The sequence below is a fragment of the Callithrix jacchus genome, chromosome X, assembly GCF_049354715.1.
Source record: "Callithrix jacchus isolate 240 chromosome X, calJac240_pri, whole genome shotgun sequence".
Taxonomy (NCBI): Eukaryota; Metazoa; Chordata; class Mammalia; order Primates; family Cebidae; genus Callithrix; species Callithrix jacchus.
The window spans coordinates 43818264-43840428 of record NC_133524.1 but is presented as its reverse complement, the minus strand read 5'-3'; the positions used below and the strand labels follow the sequence as shown (position 1 = coordinate 43840428).

At 38.3% G+C, this 22165-nt stretch overlaps 1 pseudogene; it reads left to right on the top strand.

Annotated features, from left to right (window-relative positions):
• The first annotated feature begins 643 nt into the window (after nt 1-643).
• The window catches only part of LOC118150469 (ankyrin repeat and SAM domain-containing protein 4B-like), a 41724-nt pseudogene continuing 20202 nt past the window's right edge, over nt 644-22165 (top strand).

The following is a 22165-nucleotide window of genomic DNA, read 5'->3' as shown; positions in this document are numbered from 1 at the left end:
AGAACTACTTTTTCTTCAACTAACAGACAGTGACAGTGACCTGGGCCAGGGGTATGCTTGAACTCACGAGACACCACCAAGCCCCAGAAACAGTGGTGTTTTTTAATGCACCCACCTTTGGCAGGTGGTGGCAATCTCCAGGAAACCAGCACAACACACAAATACAGATTAGGGCAATGCAAAGGGCTATTTCTAGTAGCAAAACACCAGCAAACAAAACTGGGCCGAGCAGGGGCAGGACACTGGAGGTGCCCTACAACCATGCCTTTTCCAGATTTGCAGCAAAAGCACGATTGGGATTTCCCACATGGCCTGTCCCAAATGGCATGTGAAGTCACAGGATGAAGTCACCAAGGTGCACACGTGGGTCTCAGGCTTCTCCTGGGACCCAGGCCCTGGACTCCCTGTCCCATTCTCTTCCCTACTCAATGTGGGTTACCCATTCCCTACCTTGCAGCTGGGAGAGAGCCTGGAGTGGAGACATCTTTGAGGTCACACATTCTACAAGGTTTAATATTGTCCATTCTCCACGTATCCCATTTTTTCCTTTTCCTTTTGTCTTCATCTCATTGTTGGATGACCATTTTATGACTGAGCATTACTGTATTTGAATATGCACGCTTACCCTTGTGTTTAGGTGACCATGTTGCACAAAAGGATCATGAAGCAACAGCATTTACATTTTAATATGCTGGTAAGCACATCGCTTTGCTCTTGTTAGCTCCACCTAATGCCACAAATGGGAACTTTTAGCACTTACTATTGGGCAAACATTGATTTCCTTAAGCAGTTATGAGGGAAAGAATCCCTAGACTTTTGTTTTAAAAAAGCATTGAACTATGAAATTATTGAATTTGACTTAAGTTACTTACATAAGAGTTGGATGTCCTATCCTGAAAACTACTATGTTTTGTAGGAATGTTCTACTTTAATTATTTTGGGCTAATGGAAAAAGACAGCAGCAGAATTAACATATGATAAAAGGTATTAAAATTGTTTAAACAGAGAAAACAGTGAGATAATCAAATCACCATATGGCACACTATCATATTTGTATATGTAGTATCAATGGTGAGCGCTACTATAGCTTCAGTAATAAATTATTTTCTATATAAAATTAACATGATTTATTGAAATTTTATTAGCTGTGTAATGTGATAAATTCAACTTTTAATTTAGATTTTATAGTTGTAAAAGAGATAATAGCACAGGGGTTCATCCCTAGGTTTACATATATATATATATATACATATTTACAGGCCTTTATAATTTCAAAAAGAGTTTCTGTCATCACAGTTTATCAGCAAAACAAAAAAGTTCTTCTTTTATAAGTATTTTAAAAATCCCACACATAGCATAATTTATCGAAACTGGCTTTGCTGTAGGCAGTGTGCTGCCATTCTCTAGCTAAGTGACTGCACCAACCTGTCTCAAAGCATGGGACAAGAAGAGTTATGCCTCAGCAAAACAACATGCCCCAGTTTGTCAGGGTTATTCCAAAATAAGGCCATTATTTATTTGTTGGTCAAAACTCAAAACAAACAAATTCCATAATTCCATGTTTACTTAGTAGTTAACAAATGCATGAAAAGTTACTGTCTTCTATGTTTCATTTTATTCTGAGTTCCCTATGAAACAGAGCATGAAGGCATGATGCACAGCTTACATGCTTGCTTTTTGGAGAGACTGCAATGTCAGTGAACCAAGAACGAAGGGAAAGGGGATTTTAGTCACGAAAGGAGCAAACATCAATACAAAGTGACACATTACCAAGGCATTCACAGGCGTACAGAAAATCTGGCTGATCACATGGGATATCTTTATAAAGGATATGTGGAATCGTTGCTTCTCTAAACCATCTGGTTGTGCTGGAAAGAGAGGATGGACAAGCAATTTATTGAACATTTCCTTTCTTCCTTCGATCTCACTGGTCAAAATCCAACCCATGAGGCACTAACACCCCATCTGATCCCGCCAAACAGTCACTGGAGAAGGCAGAGCCTCTGTGGGTCCAGATGATCAGACCTAGATGTTTAGAACGATTGTGGCTCCTTTTAGGGTAAACATGATGGTGGCCATACTGCAGCCCAGCCCTTACCTCCAAAGGAAAAAGAAGATGATTATATGGAGCCTGTGCTGAAACCAAACAACATGTCTATTATCTGGGTACCACAGAACAGAGCTCAGAGAAAGAAAAAGGTACTTTATTTAATAGGAGGGAAAGAAAGCAAAAAAAAAAAAAAGATGGTCAAAAATGAGTTAATAGGAGGGAAAGAAAGCAAAAAAAGATGGTCAAACATGAGGTAAGTGGAGCTGAGTGCCAATTTACCCATTTGTAATAAGAAATAAAAACTCTACTTGAATCTATTGACCAGGAAATTCTCAGCATACTACATGGAAAAGCACATTAAATCAGAAGGTTGCATTCTGAGCATGAGATCACAGCAAGGAAAGTTATTTGTATATGTCCACACCTGAAGGACATTAGGATTTGAGCTCCATTGAGACCTATTCTTGGGGGTAGGATATCTGCTTTAGCATCTCTGAATCTTCTCTTTTTTTGTATGATTTACCAGGTGATATGATTTGGATTTCTGTCCCTCCCCAAATCTTATGTTGAATTGTAATTAGCAGTGTTGGAGAAGGGGCCTGGTGGGAGGTGACTGGAACATGGGGGTAGATTTCCCCCTTGCTATTCTCTTGATGATTGAGGTCTCATGAGATCTAGTTGCTATTCTCTTGATAATGATTGAGGTCTCGAGATCTAGTTCTCTCTCTTCCTTCTGCTCCAGGAATGTAGGATGTTCCTGCTTCCCCTTCACTTTTTTCCAGGATTGAAAGTTTCCTGAGGCTTCCTCTGCTTTGCTTCTTGTATAGACTGCTGTACTGTGACCCAACGAAACCTCTTTTCTTTTTTTTTTTCTAATAGTCATAGCACATTGATGACAACTTCTTTTCTTTATAAATTACCCAGTATAAGGTAGTTCTTTATAGCAATTAGAGCATGAACTAATACATCAAGCCTTACCCACTGGTCTTGGGATTTGTTTTGACCAACAGAATGCCACTAAAATGATGTTGTTAGTTACAAGGCTAGACCTCAAGAGGACTTGCATGCTTGTGCTTAACCTCTTGGATCATTGCTTAGCAGCCTGTTGCAGCATAACAGCCTACACAGAAGAGGAATGAGCTGTCTAATATAAGGTCATCTGAAAAAAGCCATCCCCCAGGCAACTCAGCAGCTGATCACAAATGCACGAATGACCCCATCAGAGGCAAGAAGAACTGCTCAGATGAGCATTACCTAAAGTGCCAATCCCCATAATTGCTTGCTCATTAAATTGTTGTTTTCTGAATTACCAAGCTTTGGGGTAGTTTGCTATACAGCAAAGCCTAACTGATATATTTAGCATCTGAAGAGTAGGTGATTTTTCCTTCTTTCAGTTGAAAATCACATTTCAGGTTTATTATATTAATTAAAATGTGGTCTTCCCCAAAAAATAAATAGAAAATAAGTTGAAGTATGTGCTTTCGAAGGGAAGACCAGCCACCAGGAATTTCAATGGGTATTTTAATATATTCCATGAATGCAGATAAAATTTTACATTCCCTATTATCCTTATACTTTATAGTAGAGAAGAGTTGTTTATTACACAGAGAAATCTTTATTTTTTTAGAATTTGAAAGAATTGTGCTTCCTGAAAAATATACAATACTTTTCCTTCCATACCTACACAAGTGTTTTGGAAAGATTAAAAAAAATTAGTTATTGACACACTTCATGAATAAAATGTCAATCATTAATCTTAATCTCCTGATGATACAAGCCAGGAGACTTGGAAACTCTTCATTCTCATTTAAGTTGAACTTCTCATCTGAAAAGTCCACTTGAACTGAAACTCCCAAAGAGAAATAGCTAGGCCAAACTTGCTTTACTTATAACTAATGCATTGATTATAATTAACATATTATACTGTTGCAGTGGAATTTTAGTTCAGAACTGTCAATAGAGTCCAACTACCTCAGATATAAATGGGATGTTTTCTCCATAAACTGCCTGTTAACTACCCTTTAGGGAAGGTGCAATATAAAAGGACAGCTCTCTTAGACTCCAGCTCAGGCAACTTTAGGTAGTGTCCTGGCAACAAGGAAAGAGAATATCTGATTTATGGGGTCAACCTTTGTTGCTTCATAGTGGAGCTCTGATAATTAATGTTTGTAAAAATTCAAAGTTTCATAAAAGTGCATGGCATATATAATGATTATGATTAGTTTGAAAGAAGAATATTATCCATACCCCTTAGAAATAGGATCAAAAAATAGCTTATTTCCAATCCTAAGAAGAAAAAAGAATCCACGTGTAATGAGAAAAAAGGCATGTGGTACTCGACATAAATACACTTATTTATTGTCCATTTGTTATTTGTCTTCTGGGTCAACTTTAAGCCAAGAGAATAACATGCCCACATGAACAAATAGGAAGGGTTAATGTCAGCCCATATAATTTTCTCTATTAAATTGGTACCAGGCATTTCACTTAAAAGCACATGTTCTCACAACTGGAGAGAATTCAATTGTGCACCTTGAGATCAGTCTATTATATGTCAACTACAGTGAAAATAAAGGAATGGCTATTCTCTAGATAGAAAAAATCAATTAACTGAGCAGTCTGCAATTTTTAGCCATTACAAATCTTTCCACATAGCCTCAGCAGGGTTCTTTTAGAAATGTGTACTTTCACCTATAGTTATCTCAACCTCCCCAGCAAGTGACATAAAATAGTGCAGTGAAAAAAATCAAGAAAGTAAAGATTTCTCTATACTCCAGTGATTATTGACATATTTTTCTGGAAGACAAAAAGGTAATCCTTTAGAAACAAATAGACCTTTTTCTAATAAGTGGCTGTTACCATCAAATAAAGCTGTTTTCTGGAAGGTATATGACCTCAAAAAATAGCTATTTTTAAAACGCGCGCGCGCGTGTGCGTGTGTGTGTGTGTGTGTGTGTGTGTGTGTGTGTGTAGAGAGAGAGACACAGATCTTGTTTTTTTCTAAAGAGAACTAAGTAAATATTTTATGTTAGTGGCAAATAGAGGCATTTAAATCTTAAACATGATTTCATCCAAATAATTTTGCACATTAAAAAGTACATTGCTTTTCAGAATATATCTGGGAAGTTATTATGATATTGTAACCTTTGCTAGGTCCCTCAAAATCAGCGTAGCTTCATCCTTGTAAAATGGCAAAAGCCGAAATCTAAAGGTAAAGAAGAGTTTAAGGAGCAATTTAAACAGTGATATATTAAATAATGGTACATTAAAATTTTTGACTGGTAATCTTATGAGACTGAATCTACCCAATTCATAGGGAGCGTAATTATTTAACACAGAAATCCTTGATATTCATTCAAAAAATAATAGTGAATGACTAATATGTTCCAAGCCACTTTTCTAGGCACTGAGCATATTGTGGCTCCTGCCTTTATAGAGATTACATTCTAGAAAAGAGAAACAGGCAAAAAAAATAGGTCAACAAGTAAATGAACAAAATAAATTACAACATTAATTAAATTAATTTATTTTAAAAAATTAAATTATTCTACCTGTTAACCATCCCCACCTCCCTGCAACCCACTCTGCTAACATTTCCAGCCTCTAGCCTCTAGTAATCATCCTTTTTACTCTCTCTGTTCATGAATTCAATTGTTTTGATTTTTAGATCCCACAAACAAGGGAGAACATGTGATGTTTATCTTTGTGCACTTGGCTTATTTATGCAACATAATGACCTCCAGTTCTGTTCATGTTGCTGCAAATGGTAGAATCTCATTCTTCTTTCTGGCTGAATAGTACTCCATTTTATATATGTGCCACATTTTCTTTATCAATTCATCTTTTGATGGGCACTTAGGTTGCTTCCACGTCTTGGCTCTTAGGACTAGTGCTGCAATAAACGTGAGAGTGCATGTATATCTTTGATATACTGATTTCTTTTTTGGGGAGTATATACCTAGCAATGGGATTCTTGAATCACATGGTAGTTCTGTTATTAGTTTTTTGAGGAACATTAACTGTTCTCCACAGTGGTTATACTATTTTAATATTCCTACCAGCAGTGCTTAGGGGTTCCCTTTTCTCCACATCCTCATCAGCATTTGTTCTTGTTTGTCTTTTGGAAGAAAGCAATTTTAACTGGGATGAAATGATATCTCATTGTAGTTTTGAGTTACAGTTCTCTGAATATCAATGATGTTGAGCACCTTTTCATATACGTGTTGGCCATTTTATGTCTTCTTTTGAGAAATGTCTATTCAAATCTTTTGCTTGTTTTTTAATTGGATCATTAGATATTTTCTCGTAGAGTTGTTTAAGTTCCTCATATATTCTGGTTACTTAATCTCTTGTCAGATGGGTAGTTTGCAAATATTTTCTCCCATTCTGTAGGTTTTCTCTTCACTTTGTCGATTGTTTCTTTCACTGTGCAGAGGCTTTTTGACTTGATGGGATCTCATTTGTCCATTTTTGCTTTGGGTGCCTGTGCTTGTGGGGTATTACCCAAGAAATTTTTGCCCAGTCCAATGTGTGGGACAGTTTCCCCCAATGTTTTTTTATAGTAGTTTTATATTCTGAGGACTTAGAGTTAAACATTTAATCAATCTTAGTTTGATTTTTGTACATGGCAAGAGATAGAGGTCTAATTTCATTCTTCTGCATATGGATATGGAGTTTTCCCAGCACCATTTATTGAAGAGACTGTCATTTCTCCAGTGTATGTTATTGGTCTGTTCAGGTTTTGGAGTTCTTCATGGTTCAATCTTGATAGGTTGTATGTATCTATAAATTTATGCATTTCTTTTAGGTTTTCCAACTTGTTCTATTATTAGAAGCTTGTGGTAGTATCTAATAATCATTTGCATTTATACTGTATTGGTTGTAATGTGTCCTTTTTCATCTCTGATTTTACTTATTTGGGTCCTTCTTTTCTTCTTAGTTAATCTGGATAAAAGTCTGTCAACTTTATCTTTTCAAAAAAACAACTTTTTAATTGATATTTTTAATTGTTTTTTTGTTTCAATTTTATTTATTTCTGCTCTTTTATTATTTCTTTTCTTCTACTAATTTTGAGTTTGGTTTGCTTCTGTTTTTCTGCTTCTTTAAGATGTACTGCTAGGTTTCTTACTTGAAGTTTTTCTTCTTTTTTGATGTAGGCACTTAGAGCTATAAGCTTCCCTCTAAGTACCATTTTTTGCCATATTCCATAGGTTTTGGTATGTTGTGTTTCCATTGTCATTCATTTCAAGAAAATTTTCAATGTCTCTCTTAATTTCATCAAACCACTGATCATTCAGGAGCATAATTTTTAAGTTTCTATGTGTTTGTATCATCTCCAAAATTCTTCTTGTTTTTCATTTCTAGTTTTATCCCATTGTAATCACAGAATATACTTGATATTATTTCCATTTTTTGAAGGTTTTGAGACTTGTTTTGTGGTATAACATATGGTCTACCTTTGAGAATGATCCATATGCTGAGGAGAAGAATGTGTATTCTGCAGCCATTGGATGAAATGTTCTATAAATATCTATTAGGTCAATTTGGTCTTTAATATAGATTCAGTCAGATATACCCTTGTTGATTTTCTGTCTGGATGATCTTTTCTATGCTGAAAGTATGGTTCTGAAGTCTCCAGCTGTTATTGTATTGGGTTCTATCTATCTCTTTAGCTCTAATATTTGCTTTATATATTTGGGTGCTCCAGTGTTGGATGTATATATGTTTACAATTATTATATTCTCTTGCTGAATTGACCCCTTTATCATTATATAATATCCTTCTTTGTCTCTTTTTATAGTTTTTCTGTTGAAATATATTTTGTCTAAGTACAGCTACTCCTGCTTTCTTTTTGGTTTCTATTTGCATGAGGTGTCTTCTTCCATCCCTTTATTTTCAGTCTATGTGTGTCTTTATAAATGAATTATATTTCTTGTAGACAACAGATCTTTGGGTCTTTTTGAAAAAAAAAAAACTCATTCATCTACTCTATGGATTTTGATTGGAGAGTTTAGTCCATTGATATTCAGTGTTATTATTGTTGAGTAAAAACTTACTACTGCCATTTTATAATTTGTTTTCTGACTGCTTTGTGGTATTCTCTTCCTTCTTTCCTTCTTTCCTGTCTTTCTTGTAGTGAAGGTGATTTTCTCTGGTGGTATGTTTTAATTTCCTGATTTTTATTTTTTGTGTATCTGTTGTACATTTTTTTAATTTGAGGTTACCATGAGGCTTGCAAATAATATCTTATAACCCATTATTTTGAAATGATAACAACTGAAGACTGATTTTGTAAACAACCAACCAAAGTAACAGAGAAAACTGATAAAAATTCTACACTTTAATTTTATCCCTCTGCTTTTAAACTTTTGTTGTTTCTATTTATGTTTTATTGTACTATCTATGTCTTGAAAAGTTGTAGTTACTACTTTTGTTAGTTCATTTAGTCTTTCTACTCAAAATATGAGTTTATATACCACAATTATAGTGTTATAATATTCTCGATTTTTCTTTGTATTTACTATTTCCAGTGAGTTTTCTACCTTCAGATGATTTCTTCTCTCTCCTTAATGTCCTATTCTTTCAGATTCAAGAACTACCTTTAGTATTTCTTGGAGTGCAGTTCTAGTGTTGATGAAATCCCTCAGCTTTTGTTTGTCTGGGAAAGTCTCTGTTCCTCCTTCATATTTGAAGGGTATTTTCACTAGATTCTAGGATAAAAGGTTTTTATTTGTTTGTTTGTTTTGTTTTGTTGTTGTTTCCCTCAGCACTTCAAATATGCCATGCCACTCTCTCCTGGCCTGTAAAGTTTTTATTGAGAGGTTTGATGCCAGACATTTTGGGGTTCCATTTTTTGTTAGTTGTTTCTTTTCTCTTGCTTTCTTAGAATCCTTTATTTTTGGCCTTTAGGAGTTTAGATATTAAATGTCTTGAGGTAGTATTCTTTTGGTTAAATCTGCTTGGTATTCTAAAACCTTCTTGAACTTGAATATTAATCTCTCTCACTAGGTTTGGAAAGTTCTCTGTTATTATACCTTCAAATACACTTTCTTCCTGGATCTTTCTTTCTACCTCCCCTTTAAGACAAATAACTCTTAGGTTTGCCCTTTTTAGTCTATTTTCTAGATCTTATAGATGTGTTTCATTCTATTTTATTCTTTTTTCTTTTGTCTTCTCAGAGGGTATATTTTCAAATAGCCTGTCTTCAAGGTCATTAATTCTTTCCTCTGCTTGAACAGTTCTGTTGTTAAGAGATTCTGATGTATTCTTCAGTATGTCAATATGTTTTCCAACTCTGCAATATCTATGTCAATTGCATTTTTCAACTCAGCAATATCTGTTTGAATCTTTTTAATTATTTCAATTTTATTGTTAAATTTGTTTTACAGGATTCTGAATTCCTTCTCTGTGTTATCTTGAATTTTGTTGAGTTTCCTCAAAACAGCTGTTTTGAATTCTTTGTCTGAAAAGTCACGTATCTGACTCTCCATGTCTGATCCCTGGAGCCTTATATAGTTTATTTTGTCATGTTTCCTAGATGGTCATGATCCTGGATGGTCTTGATGCTTATGTATGTTCATTGGTGTCTCAGCATTGAAGAGTTAAATACTCATTTTGGTCTTTGCAGTCTGGGCTTGCTTTTACCCATCCTTCTTGGGAAGGTTTTCAGGTCTTCAAAGGGACTTGGGTGTTGTGATCTAACTTGTTGGTTGCTGTAGCCACATCTGCATTAGGGGACACCCCAAGTCCAGTAACACTGTGGCTCTTGCAGACTGGTAGAGGTACTGCCTTAGTGGTCTTGAATAAGATCTGGAAGGATTCTCTGGATCATCATGGAGAGATTCTCATTGTCTTCCCTTACTTTCTCTCTTCCCCTACTTTCGCCCAAATCTCTCTGTCTTCATGATGACTTGCCTGGAGCTGGAGGAGGGGTGACACAAAGACCCCTGTGGCCACCACTACTGGGACTTTGCTGGGTCAGTCCTGAAGCCAGCACAGCACTGGGTCTCACCCAAGGCCCATGGTAACCAGACTGGCTACTGCCAATGTTCGTTGAAGGCCCTAGGGCCCTATAATAAATAGGTGGAAAAGCTGTCCAAGCTTTTGTCCTTCTCTTCAGGGTGGTCAGTTCCTCTAGTCCTAGGTGGGTCCAGAGATGTCATCCAGGAGCCAGGGCCTGGGGTTGGAAATGTTAGGTATCTACCTGATGCTCTATTCTACTGTGGCTGAGCTGGCACCCAAGCCACAAGATAAAATCCTTCCCACTCTTTCCTCCCCTTCTACAAATTGAGGAATTTCTCCCCATGGCTACTGTCACCTCAGGCATAGATTGTACACTGTCTGCTACCACTGATGTTCATTCAAGGCACAAGGGCTCTTCAGTCAGCTAGTGGTGAATGCTGCCAGGTTTGTGACTCTACTTTCAGAGCAGTGGGCTCCCCTCTGGCCCAGAGCAGGTTCAGATGCTATGCAAGAGCCAAGGCTTGGAATCTGGGGCCCCAGGAGGCTGCTTGTTGCTCTACCCCACTGTGACTAAGGTGGTACCTCAGCAATAAGACAAAGTCCCCTTACTCTTCTGTCTCTTTTTCTCAAACAGAAGGAGTCCCTCTCCATTGCCATCACAACAAGAAATGTGCTGGGTCACACGTAAAGCCAACACATCTCTGAGTCTTGCCCAAGGTCCATAGTGAGTATTCCCTGGATGCCACTGCTGCTGATTATTCAGGGCCCAAGGGTTCTTCAGTCAACAATGATTTATGTCAGGACTGAGGCCTTCCCTTCAAGGCAGCAGGTTCCCATCTGGCCCACAGTGTGTATAAATGTCTTCAGGATGCTAGGGCCTGAAATGGGGGTCTTGGGACTCTGCCTGGTACCTTATCCTACTGTGGTTGATCTGGTATCCAAATTGCAAGATGAAGTCCTCTTTACTCTTTCCTCTCCTCTCTTCAAATTGAGGGAAGGGGTCTCTCCAAGAGCTGTGAGCTGCATTACCTGGGGTTGGGGGAGGAGTGGCTCAAGCACTCCCTTGGCCACCCCGATGTTGTCTCACTGGGTGGTGCGCCCCACAAGTCCACTGGCTCTGAGCCCAGCATAACAACAGGACTTCTCTAGGAATTACAATTCTTGTGGCTTAGACTGCCTTTCAAGTTTATTTAGAGCCTCAGAGCACTTTAAACTGGAGTGGCAAGGCTTGCCAGAACTCAGGTTCTGATGGCTGGGATGGGCAATTTCTCTCTGGCTAGGGCTTGTCTAAATGTTCCCTCTATGAGTACTGGCTGAGTGTTTCCTAGTATTGCTTTCCACTGTGACAGGACAGTGCTGAGTTTCAATGCAAAGTCCCACAATCACTGTGCTCTCCTTCCCCAAGTAAACAGATTCTCTCTTTGTGCCATACAGCTACTGCCAGGTTATGGGGGACAACTCAAGACTGTCTTTCTTACCCTCTTCCGTGACTCCTTCCATGATAGGAAGTTAAAACCAGGTATTGTGATCACTCACCTGATTTTTGGTTCTTATGAAGGTGCTTTTATGTTTGGATAGTTGTTCAATTTGGTGTTCCTGTGGGGAGGACGATCAGTAGAGGTTTTTATTCAGCCATCTTGCCCTACTTTCCTCCAAAGTAGATATAGTATGGTGGTTAAGGAGAAAGAAATGTCAAGGATGACGCTTTAATCTTGGTTTGTACTGTCCCACGTGTGAGGAGACACTGAAAGATGATTAAATTTGGAGTATAGAGTTTGGAGGTTATCAGTGCTGTGTTAAACTTGTTGAACTTAAGATATCTTTGAGCCACTGAAATGAAGAAGTTGAGCAGGGAGTTGGACATGGAGGCCTAGAACTCAAAAAGGAAATCTGGGAAAAAAGACATAGTAAGATCACCTTTATCCCTTGGCCAGAACACCATCACTATCAACCAGATTCAAGACAGGCCTAACAAGCACCTGTTTCTAGTGTACTCCTCCTCCACTATAAAATAAGTCCACAGGGCTCAGAGTGCTCCGGGAAGACAATATTTACAACAAAACTCAACAGTGTGAAGGCCATTGATAGCAACTGTGAGTCTCAATAGAACTGATGCCCTGTCTTCTAAGAGATTATATTAAGACTAATTCTTTTTCTTTCCTATTTTATAAACCTCCCTCTCATGTGTGCTTTTATCAGTTGTTACCAGAAGTCTAAATCTCCCGTGTCACCCATTATCATCTAGACTTTCTTTCTATCCATGTCCATGCAGGTGCAAGTCTGGTATCGTCTCTCATACCTCCCTGATCCTCAGTTCTACATTCTCTGAAATTCAAGGTCTGTCATCAGCAAAATTCCCTGTTTCCTTTACCTTATCTCTTAATGTTCCCTTCACCTTCTTGTTATAATTATAATCTGGCTGTTTCCTAAGGACAATAATTTTTTTTTCTGCAACCCTCTTATATGCTACTTATGAGATCTCAAGGTAAGGTAGGTGTCCTTGTCACTTCCAGATCATTTTACCTTCATTCTCCATCAAAAGCCACAGGTCTTTGAATTGCATTGCCCCAGACCTCACAATGTCTAGGTTATTATTTTAGCAGTCATTGTATACTGTACTCCTAGTTACTCAGCCTCATTTATATTGGAGAATACCCTTAATCTGTACTCAAACATCATGACCACAGTCTTCTCTGTTTCTAGCTCATAAATCTATTTCAACTATTCTTAAATCCTATCAGAATTCCTAACCACTATCTAAATGGGCCTTCATCACTGTTGCCTAGAAAATGCTCCTTGTCTTACTGGTAAAATTGCTGTGCTACTTGTTAAGATGTCTATTTCCTGACTTCTTTTCTCTTTTCCAATCCTTCATCATATTCATACTCCTTTTAATTGTTATTAAACCTACAACCTCTCCTAAGAATTGATATTCTCTGTATGCCATCTGTAAAAAGTAACAAATAATAATAACAACTAAACTTATACTGTAAACCTCCTCCTCTGTACCACCTGATATTTTTACTCTGGAAATTATCCCCTCTTTAGAGGATCACCCCCATCATCAGAGCTTCCTCTTTCTCTCTTAATTTTGTTCTTTATAAAGAAGTCACAGTGATTACTTCACTACCCTGTTCAAAATTGTCTAGTGGTTTTCTATCACATTTAGATAACAATCAAAGTTATGACAATGACCCAAAAAAGTCTGCTACCTTTCTGATCCCATTTTTTACCCCTCCCCACCTTGCCCAGTCTACTCCTATCTTCTTGTAATCAGTAGAACATAAATGATTCAAATTCATTCCTGTCTCAAGGCCTTTCTATTTGTTGTGCTTTCTTTCTGGAATGCTACTCCTCTATATACTCTCATCCCTACTTCTTCTCTTCAATTAGATCTCTGCTCAAATATCACCTTCTCAGATAGACATTCTCTGAACATTCTATTAAAATAGCCACCACCCACCTGTCCTACATCACGTTACTCTCTATTCCATTACCTTGCTTGATAGTATTCATAAAACTTTCACTAGCTGGAACTATTTTATTTGTTGGTTTCTTTTTTCTGGTTTTGTGTATATCTTCTCTAGAATATCATCCATCAGGGCTGAAACTTTATATTTTGTTCACACTTGCATTCTGAGAGTCTCAGAAGTATCAGCATTTAGGTACTCATAAACATATTAGTTTGTGAATAAATACATTAATGAAACAGTCAACAAATAAATGAATGAATACAGTTGTAAAAGTCCACTGAGGAATAGATGTTTGGAGAAAGACAATAATTTTAATGTTGGACTAGTTGTGTTTGAGATGCTGCTGAAGTATCCAGGTAGAGATGTCTAGAAGATAAGTGTCAATCCTGGAATTTGGAAGAATTTTCTCAGAGAGAAATAAAGAATTGGAAAAGACAGTTTTATTGGTTTCCTATTGCTCCTGTAACAAATCACTACAAATTTAGTGGTTCCAAATAACACAAATTTATCATCTGGGAGTATGGGAAGTCAGAAGTCCTAAAGTCAAGGTGTATGTAGGGCTGTATTACCTTGGGAGTCTGTAGGGGAAAATCTATTTCTTTGCCTTTTCCACCTTCTAGAGATTATCTACTTTACTTGGCTATGACGCCTTCCACCGTCTTCAAAACAAGCAATCTAATCTCTCTCTCCTCTTTCACTTCTGCTTCAAAATTATATCTCCTGCTATGACTCCAACTCTCTTGCTTCTCTTTAATAAATATCCTTGTGATTACATTTGACCCACCTGGATAATAAAGGAATATCTCACCATCTCAAGATCCTTAACATAATCAACATCTGCAAATTCCCTTTTACCATGCAAAATTTGCAGATTCCAGGGATTGGGACATGGACCTATGTCGGATGGTCAGTATCCTGTCTACCATTAACGAAATATGTTCATGGATTATCTATAAGACGCTGAAGAGCTTGATATTGAGCAGTCTTCAGATGGGTGAATAACCAGAATAGTTTAATGCTGTAGAAAAAAGGGAAATAGAGATTTTCAAGAAGAAAAGATTGGTAGCCCATATGGTCAAATGCTGGAGAAGCACTGCCAAAGAATAAAAAAAAAATAAGTGTCAGGTAATTAGGGTATCATGCGTGGTTTTCCAGGAAACAATTTCTGTCAAGTTTTAGTGGTGGGAAGCCAGACTGTAAGTAACTGATAAATAAGTGAGCATTTAAAAAATAGTTATTAAGCTTCTTCCTATTAAGAAAATGCTTTGGTGATAGCTGTTGAGGTAAGTAAAAGTTGAAGAGATAATCTAGAGTAAGAAACAATGTCATCATTCTGCTAATATCTATTTTGTTAAGGAGAATGAGAGTAACCATTTCAACTCTTCTTTCCACATGAAGCATCAGGCAGGAACAAAACTGACTCAGTGGCAAGGGGAGAAGCAGAGGTGAGCAAGAACACTGGTTTATGCTAGTTTAAAAGGTCACTGCCATGTAAGGGTTCCCCGTTGGCAAATTAGCTGCAAACTCCACTCCTGATTCAATGTAATGGATTTTAAAGCTGATGCTCTGCCAAATTGATTTACAAGTTGAATTGTTGCTGAAGTTGAGTTGAGCCTTTGAGTTCTGAGTATAAATGGCCGAAGAGCATCACATCCTCCTCCAGCCTGATTCTGCTGCTTGTTTTCCACCTTTCCCTCTTCTCTACCTTCCTGCAATCTGTAATTGCTGAGGGAGGGCCTGGGATGGAAGAATAGGAAAACAAATGGGGCCAAGGAAACCTGGAGGCAAAAATCTTTTTGTATTGAAAATGTCACTGAATAAATGCACCAAAACAGTCTATTTTCAACATCGTTAAAACAATAAGTTTCCCTTAGATCAATATTAATAAAATTCAGATCACAGTGTCCTTTGTAACACACTCTTCAGACAGACTTCTATACTGACTACCTGTATTACCTTGAGAAACTTGTTTAACTTCTCTGGACTTCACTTCTTTCATCTGTAAAACTAGAATAATAATAATAATAATAATAATAATAGCTAATTTAATCTTCACAGATGAACTGAAAGAAAGCAAAGTGATAATAACAGTGATTCAAACAATACCTGCTACTGGGAACAGTAAGGATCAGGCACAGTCACAAGCATTTTGTATATATTAGCTTATTTGTTCTTACAACAACCTTATAAGATGTGTATTATTCTGATCTCCATTTTACAGATAAGGGCTCTGAAGCATACAGAATTAAATACCCAGCTACTGAGGAGAAGAGCCAATTTCATGATAGGTGCACAATTAATGATGAGTAATCATGAAAATAATAATGTTGATTTTAGAATCAAATGCCCAGAGCTCTGGTAGAGTGGAAGTATTTATATGAGAAAATAATTGTTTTGAATCTTTTAAATAAATATGCTTAATTTCAGTGATGTCCTTTTAATTTACTTATACTTCATCTCTTTCCAACATAAACATTTGATATAGTCTGGCTGTTTGTCAGCTCCAAATCTAATGTCAAAATGTAATTCTCAATGTTGGAAGTGGGGCCCAGTGGAAGGCATTTGCGTATTGGAGTGGATCCCTCAGGAATGGGTTAGCATCATCCTTGTGGTGATGAATGAGTTTTTGCTTTGTTATTTCACATGAGATCTGGTTAAGAGTATGGCATCTCCTGCCTCCCTCTCTTTTGCTCCCACTTTTTTTTGGGGGGGGACAGGGTATCACTCTGTCACCCAGGCTGGAGTGCAATGGTGTGATAGTGGTTCACTGTAGCCTTGACCTCCTGGGCTCAAGCAATTCTCCCACCTCAGCCTCTCAAGTAGATGGGACCACAGGTGTACACCACCATACTCAGCTAATTTTTAATTTTTCTGTAGAAATGGAGTCTCACCATGTTGTGCTGGGATTACAGGTGTAAGCCATCATGTCTGGCCTGTTGCTCCTGCTCTTTCCATATGACACACTGGCTCCCTCTTTCCTTTCCTCCATGATTGTAAGCTTCCTGAGGCCCTCACCAGAAGTAGATTCTGGAGCCATGCTTTCTATACAGCCTGCAGAATGATGGACCAAACTTTTTTTCTTTATAAATTACCCAATCTCAAGTATTTCTTTATAGCAATGCAAGAATGGCCTAATACAGAAAATTGGTGCTGAGTAGTGGGGCATTCCTATAAAAAAGACATCTAAAAATGTGGAAACTGCTTTGCAACTGGATAATAGGCAGAGGTTGGGAGAGTTTGGAGGGCTCAGAAAAAGAGAAAGATAAGGGAAAGTTTGGAATTCCTTAGACACTGGTTAAATGGTTGTGTTACCAGAAAGGGGGTCCAGATCCAGACCCCAAGGGAGGATCTTGCACAAGAAAGAATTCAGGGCGAGTCCACAGAGTAAAGTGAAAGCAAGTTTATTAAGAAAGTAAAAGAATAAAAGAATGGCTACTCTATATGCAAAGCATCCCCTGGGGCTGGTGGTTGCCCATTTTTATGGTTATTTCTTGATTATATGCTAAACAAGGTGTAGAGTATTCATGCCTCCCCTTTTTAGACCATATAGGGTATCTTCCTGATGTTGCCATGGCATTTGTAAACTGTCATGGCACTGGTGGGAGCGTAGCAGTGAGGATGACCAGAAGTCACTCATCACCATCTCCATTTTGGTGGTGGGTTTCGGCCAGCTTTTTTACTGGAGCCTGTTTTTATCGGTAAAGTCTTTATGACCTGTATCATGTGCCTACCTCCTATCTCATCCTGTGACTCAGAATGCCTTAACCTCCTGGGAATGCAGCCCAGGATATTTCAGCCTCATTTTACCCATCCCCTATTCAAGATGAAGTTACCCTGTTTCAAATGCCTCTGACAGTTACAAACGAAATCCTGATAGAAATATGGACAGTGAAGTCCAGGCTGATGAGGTCTCAGATGGAAAGGAGGAAGTTATTAGTAGTGAAGGTCACCCTTGTTACGACTTGGCAAAAAAACCTTTGACTGCATTATGTTCAAGTCTTAGGGATCTGTGGAAGTTTGAACTTAAGAGTGATGACTTGGGGTATCTGGCAGAAGAAGTTTCTAAGCAGCAAAGCATTCAACAGTTGGCCTGCTGGGCATGCTGGCTCACACCTATAATCCCAGCAATTTGGGAGGCCAAAGTGAGAGCATCACTTGAGGCCAGGAGTTCAAGACCAGAATGGGCAACATAGGGAAACCCCATCTATACAAAAATAAAAATAAATAGCTGGGTGTGTTGGCACATGCCTGTAGCTCCAGCTACTTAGAAGGCTGAGGTGGGAAGATTGCTTGAGCCCAGGAGTTTGAGGCTGCAGCGAGCTGTGATTGCACCACTGAACTTCATTCTTAGTAACAGAGAAAGATCTAGTCTCAAAAAGGAAAGAAAAAGAATAAAAAAGAGTTACCCTGGCTGCTTCTAACAGCCCATAATCAGATGCAGAAACAAAGGAATGACTTACAGTTAGAACTTGTATTTAAAAGGGAATCAGAGTAAAAATGTGGAAAATTCACAGTGGCCATGTGGGTAGAGGAAGAAAGGTTCACTTTGATGGGAAGAATTCAAGAGGGCTGCAGAGCAACCACCTGCTAAACAGATTAGCATGACAAAAATGGAGTCAAGTGCTAATACCCAAGACAATGGGAAAAAAGCCTTGAGAGCATTTCAGAGAATTTCCAGACCTCCCCTCTCATCACAGGCCCAGAAGCCAAGGAGGAAGGAATAGTTTCAAAGCCAGGCCCAGGGTGCTGCTGCCCTGCTCAGGCTCAGGACACTGTTCCTCACATCCTGGCTCCTCTGGGTTTCAGAGTTATGTGGAGCTTATAGCCCTTTTCTCTCTTTTGGAACAAAGATGTTTACCAAATGCCTGTACCACCATTGTATTTTGGAAGTAAATAACTTCTTTTGATTTTACAGGCTCATAGTTGGAAGGAGATGAGTCTCAGATGAGACTTAAGACTTTGAACTTGATGTTGGGACAAGTTAAGGCTTTTGGATACTGTTGGGAAAAGATGATTGTATTTTGCAATGTGAGAAGGACATGAGATTTGGGGGACCAGGGGAAGAATAATATAGTTTGGATGTTTGTCTCTTCCAAATCTCTTGTTGAAATGTAATCTCTAATGTTGGAGGTGGGCCCTGGTGGGAGGTGTTTAGATTATGGGGTGGATCCCTCATGAATGGCTTTGCACCCTTGATAAATGAGTGAGTTCTTGCTGGGTTAACATGAGATCTGATTGTTTAAAGGAGTGTAGCAGCTCCCCCTGCCTCTCGTTCTTATCATGTGATACCCCTGCTCCCCTTCACCCTCTGCCATGATTGCAAGATTTTTGGGATCCTCACCAGAAGCAGATGCTAGGGCCATGCTTCTTGTACAGCCTGCAAGACTGTAAGCCAATTAAACATCTTTTCTTCATGCCCAGCCTTAAGTATTATTTTTTATAACAATGCAAGAACAACCTAATACATGGTTCATGTTTGATATATTCTATACTCTTTTTGCAAACTGTACTCTTCTTTTTTGGCATTGGTACAAACTTAGTGAAAGAACTACTTGTGCTCATCTGCAAATGAAGCATTCCATAGCCTCAAAATGACATTTTTCATGGCAAAGAACTTTCCAATTCATAAAACTATGTACTCTGCTCATCTTTACCATTACTTACTCCTGTTTATTAAGTGAAATAATCATGTACTTTCTCTAAAAAATGAATATACCTCATTGTTAAACAAACTACACCAAGAATCCACAACAAGGGACCTCAGAAGCCAGAGAGAAGACTAAACTAAAAACTAAATTCACATTTCCATTTCTCACAAATTAGTTCTATAGTATGATAATGGACTGAATTGAATCAGTCTGTTCACAAAGTGAGTACATTGGCTTGATGTTTTCAACAACCAGAAGTTTACCCAATTTCCCTCATGAAGCCATTATTCCATACCTGGAGGAGAGGATATAATTTTCTTCCCTGTCCTGGTCAAACAAGCCATGATTGTCCTTAGGAATACAAATGCTTAAGTTACAAAGTTAAAAATTTGTTTTTACTGGTAGTGTGTCTATAATATTTATTTTTGAAGTCAGCACTGCCTCTTGTGGGTTGTTTTCATGGGACAGAGGACTTGATGCCTAATTCTGTCATCAAAACACAATATGTGCCAAAGAAAATTCCATAAACTAAGTTTGGTTGCAGGGTTGAGAGGGCAGCAAGACAGTTCCATCGGTATAAAACAGCTAATATCATAGTTACCAGAAACTCTGTGTGTGTGTGTGTGTGTGTGTGTGTGTGTGTGTGTGTGTTATGCACATTAAGGGGAGGTAAAAATTAAGCAAGGTTAAAATATGAGCTAGAGTCAAAGGGAGTAAGAAAATAATTTTGTAGGCAGGAGAGATGAGAGCTTTCTAGCAAGTACAGGGGGAGATAAAGTGAAATGGGAGACTCTAAGCAATAAGAAAGCACTGCTGGCTTAAATAGGGGTATAGGTCAGGAGGAGGTTTTGTTGATGGCTGACACACTGCATATCCAGTGTGTACTTATTAAATGAGTTTTGACATACAAAAACAGGAAAAGGGTGGGTAGAGCAAGGACTATTTGCAGAACTCAGTAAACAGGATGTGGGAGTTAGTGATAAAAAATAAACAACACATTAAGTGGTGGAGGGATAGTAAATGTACCTTTCTTACATAGCCCTGAAGCAGACAAAAGACCTGAAGGCAAATTGTAACACAGGCCACTAGAACCCTTCTCCAGTATTAAGTAATTTGTGTACAGGATGTGGATTGTAACCAGGTGAGCATTCTCATTGGTTTCTGCATTGCTTCTGTGAGAGAAGAACTTGGTGGGCTGGGGATGTTGAGATTATATAGATCTCAGTTTTTTAAAAAAAGAGGGAAAGGCATTAACATCACACTACAGAGGTAATCACTTAATTGAACCAGAATGAAATAAGCAAGTGGCTTTTTATTCACTGGATTTTTTCCCCCCAAATGGGTTATTCTCTATCTCCAGGACCTCAACTCTTAAATGAGAAAGAAAAAAGGAAGAAGGGAAGAGGAGAAGATAGAGAAGTGGAAAGAAAACCATGAAAAGAAGGAAAATGCAAAAACCAACTTCCAAAGTAAGACTTAAATTTGTTGCACAGTTTTATTTTTTTTTTTTATTTTATTTTTTTAATTTTTTATTGGATTTTAGGTTTTGGGGTACATGAGCAGAGCATGCAAGACAGTTGCGTAGGTACACACATGGCAGTGTGCTTTGCTTTTCTTCTCCCCTTCACCCACATTTGGCATTTCTCCCCAGGCTATCCCTCCCCACCTCCCCCTCCCACTGGCCCTCCCCCTTTCCCCCCAATAGACCCCAGTGTTTAGTACTCCCCTTTCTGTGTCCATGTGTTCTCATTTTTCATCACCCACCTATGAGTGAGGATATGCGGTGTTTCATTTTCTGTTCTTGTGTCAGTTTGCTGAGGATGATGTTTTCCAGATTCATCCATGTCCCTACAAATGACACAAACTCATCATTTCTGATTGCTGCATAATATTCCATGGTGTATATGTGCCACATTTTTCCAATCCAGTCAATTATCAATGGGTATTTGGGTTGATTCCAGGTCTTTGCTATTGTAAACAGTGCTGCAATGAACATTCGTGTACATGTGTCCTTATAGTAGAACGATTTATAGTCTTTTGGATATATACCCAGTAATGGGATTGCTGGGTCAAATGGAATTTCTATTTCTAAGGCCTTGAGGAATCGCCACACTGTCTTCCACAATGGTTGAACTAATTTACACTCCCACCAACAGTGTAAAAGTGTTCCTTTTTCTCCACATCCTCTCCAGCATCTGTTGTCTCCAGATTTTTTAATGATCGCCATTCTAACTGGCGTGAGATGGTATCTCAATGTGGTTTTGATTTGCATCTCTCTGATGACCAGTGACGATGAGCATTTTTTCATATGATTGTTGGCCTCATATATGTCTTCTTTCGTAAAGTATCTGTTCATATCCTTTGCCCACTTTTGAATGGGCTTGTTTGTTTTTTTCCTATAAATCTGTTTGAGTTCTTTGTAAATTCTGGATATCAGCCCTTTGTCAGATGGGTAGACTGCGAAAATTTTTTCCCATTCTGTTGGTTGCCGATCCACTCTAGTGACTGTTTCTTTTGCCATGCAGAAGCTGTGGAGTTTCATTAGGTCCCATTTGTCTATTTTGGCTTTTGTTGCCAATGCTTTTGGTGTTTTGTTCATGAAGTCCTTGCCTACTCCTATGTCCTGGATGGTTTTGCCTAGATTTCCTTCTAGGGTTTTTATGGTGCCAGGTCTTATGTTTAAGTCTTTAATCCATCTGGAGTTAATTTTAGTGTAAGGTATCAGGAAGGGGTCCAGTTTCTGCTTTCTGCACATGGCTAGCCAGTTTTCCCAACACCATTTGTTAAACATGGAATCCTTGCCCCATTGCTTGTTTTTGTCAGGTTTATCAAAGATTGTATAGTTGTATGTATGTTGTGTTGCCTCCGGTGCCTCTGTTTTGTTCCATTGGTCTATATCTCTGTTTTGGTACCAGTACCATGCTGTTTTGATTACTGTAGCCTTGTAGTACAGTTTGAAATCCGGTAGTGTGATGCCCCCCGCTGTGTTCTTTTTGCTTAGAATTGACTTGGCTATGCGGGCTCTCTTTTGG